General features: G+C 32.0%; 1 long non-coding RNA gene across 1 annotated transcript; it reads left to right on the top strand.

Annotated features, from left to right (window-relative positions):
• The first annotated feature begins 503 nt into the window (after window positions 1–503).
• LOC139495171 (uncharacterized) lies at window positions 504–2,825 on the top strand. Its single transcript, XR_011657276.1, has 3 exons — window positions 504–634; window positions 1,062–1,155; window positions 1,776–2,825. It is a non-coding gene; the product is annotated as an uncharacterized lncRNA (long non-coding RNA).
• Window positions 2,826–3,047: the final 222 nt, after the last annotated feature.

Raw genomic sequence — 3,047 nt, 5'->3', positions numbered from 1 at the left:
CTCCCCTTAAAATACGAATCAGCAACAAATCGCTCTATAAGGAAACGAATGAGCACGTTAATGTGACTGAATAGTTAGCTCATCAAATAACATTGTATTCCTGTTGAAGGATCACACAAAACCTCACACATCTGTTTTTACCGGTTTTCTTATGGGCTATAAAACTTTGTTCTGTTAAATTTATACCTTTTTTTTTGTACTTTTTTTTAATTTTTTTTAATTTTTTAACTTTATTCTTTTAATTTATGTCCTTGTTAAAGTTTAATGGCTACCGTTTTATGTAATTTTGTTTAATGAAATAGGTAAGAAAGAACCGCAAGAGTCCAAATTTACCATTTTATTGGAAGTTGATTGAAATGTAGTTTAAACATCTTAGATCTTTCCTGCTTTTCAAAGACTTCTATAAATGATAGAGTACATTCTTAATCAAAGTTTTATGCAAACGAAAGCCTAAATTATGATTGTTATCCTTCTAATAAATATCAGCACATATTAATGTACATACCCTAGGTCAGAACCTGCATCTGTGGTTTCCCTAGCTCTATTTTAATGTAATAGTCAATTCAGTGTTGATCGCAAAGCTTATAGTATCAGCTGGAATTATTAATCAATTTTTAAGACTACGGCTATCTAGGTATTTGTATATTGTCTAGATACACGTAAATGAACTCCTCATAGACACTAGTATCATGATTGATTTTTTAATTTGCGCCAGACGCGCGTTTCGTCTACAAAGGACTCATCAGTGACGCCGAACAGTAACTGTCTTTTGTTGAAGAACGTATGTGAGCTTCTAGATAGATTAATTTATTGGTGTTTACTTAATGTCCAGTGGCAAATATATCAGGACAAGAACATATTAATAATCCTATCATAGAATCAGTGCGGTATGAATGTTGGTGAAGATTTTGACAGCCATTGGAAAATGATGGTATATTGGATAGGAACAGAAATTTCACATGCAACAGGCCACCCACACACCCTTGTGAACAGCTCGATGTCTTCGTTATTTTTATCGTTATGTTACTGTCTTATTGATATATTCTTTTGTTCATTTTTAGGAGGTAAACAACTGAAATGTCAATGGATTAGAAATGAGACAAGATCCGACGACATACGTTAAGCGTTAGAGATAATGGAAATACGAGTACTTAAGTAAACTTGTGTATAAATTTGTTTTGCTATTCATCTTTGTAAACTTTTAAATCCCTGCCTTGTGTGAATATTGATATTCCAAAACAAAAATTACCATCGCGTAACAGCAGCAAAATTTAAATTGAATTTGTTTATATTGATTCCAAAGAGTTTAATGTTTGATTAAGTGGCATGTGAGTTATGTAAACATAATCAGATGGAATTAATATTAGCTATAAAGGTAAGCTGGCGATGGAATATGTTGTCAAATTGTTACTATTTCTGAATTATGACACCAACCAACGGAATATCTGACTCCAAAATTTCCGAATGTGTGTATCGTTTCTACATAAACCCGGCGAAGGTCCCAAAATATCTCTTAAAAGAGAAAGTTAACAAGTTGAACCTTTCCAAAAGGTATGGAGTGCTTCGCAGTATCAAACATTTACGTCAACCTATGTTTTTGATGACATTAAAATTTACAGTTTGATACCATTATCATAAATATCTACTTGTATCATTTTATTTATTTTCGCAAAAAGTTGCCTCATTTGTTGTAAACAACCTGAAGTCATACTATTACATTCAGCACTGGCTTCTTGCTTCTTTGTAATCAGTACATATATTTGCCTTTATTCCAGAATGATAAACATAAAAAGTAAGAAGATGCGGTGTGACGTCCAATAACAACTATCGACAAAGGACCAAATGACAAGGATTTGGAAAACAATGTCACCATACGGCTTTTAACAATCGGTAAAGCTGATACCGTACAGTAACCTATACTCCTGGATAAAAAAAGTAAAACAGTTCCATAAAAAAAACTTTTAAGCTTAAGCTTTTAACTGTACACTAATAACAGTCATTGTAAACAACTACAAGCGACAACCACTGTTCTTCAGGCTCCAGATGTAATTCTGGTGCAGACAAATTGGTACCATTTAAATTATTACTACCACTGGGTCAACCAATGCCTCTGTTGCTGTTGACTGATAGTCCATGAGAGTGTCAACAGTTAAATAGTCTGCACTTTGGTACTGGAATTAAATCATTTTAAATTGTTTGTTATAATATTAGCTATGTTCATTTAACTTATAGTGGTTTCAAAGAAAGGAAAAAACATAAATGAGGGATATTCCGGTGTATTTTCAATTTTCTTCGTCAGGAAAAACGAATAAAACTTTAACATATAGATACTTCTTTAATTTATGAATTTTATATTTGTTTATATGTCAATTTCATAATTGCTGTCATATTAAACTTCCTAATAAAATAAAAATAGTACATTATCTTTAATTTTAATTTTTTAGGTGATTGATGAATGCAACCTCTAAAGGAATTTCTGTACTTTTGATGAGGTCACGAATAGCAATAAAGAGTAAACATAAAAAGCTTCTACTTTATAAATAGATTACACTGTCAAAGTTTTAGGTTATAGTGTTTCTGATCTATGTGGGTACAGAAAGACGATTCAGTTCAAGTTTCAAATGTTTCATTTTCATTTTATTATGTTGAAAGGTGTTTTATACCACATCTTCTCATATCTTTTTACCACCCATTTAACGTGCATCAGTTCAATCATAATGAAGGTCAAACCAAAAAAGCAATACGGCCATAAGAAACAAACAACACGACGGGTGACACATGTAGAGAAGGATCTGATCAACCTTACGGAGAACCTGAGATAAACCCTGATTTTTTTGTGAGGTGTATGTTTCTCAGTGCAGTTTTCTATTAGTTATTTGTGTTCTGTTGTATGTCTTTTGGACTTTTTTCGTATGTTTGTTTCCATAGTATCCGATTAATGAGTGTGGATATGCCTTTGATATATATTTACAATCATTTACAATCTACTGGATTTTGTTTCTTTAGATACCACGGCTTCTTTTGTCGATGGAGATACAATAAATATC

Source organism: Mytilus edulis, chromosome 11, assembly GCF_963676685.1.
Source record: "Mytilus edulis chromosome 11, xbMytEdul2.2, whole genome shotgun sequence".
Taxonomy (NCBI): Eukaryota; Metazoa; Mollusca; class Bivalvia; order Mytilida; family Mytilidae; genus Mytilus; species Mytilus edulis.
This window is presented reverse-complemented; position numbering and strand designations above follow the sequence as displayed.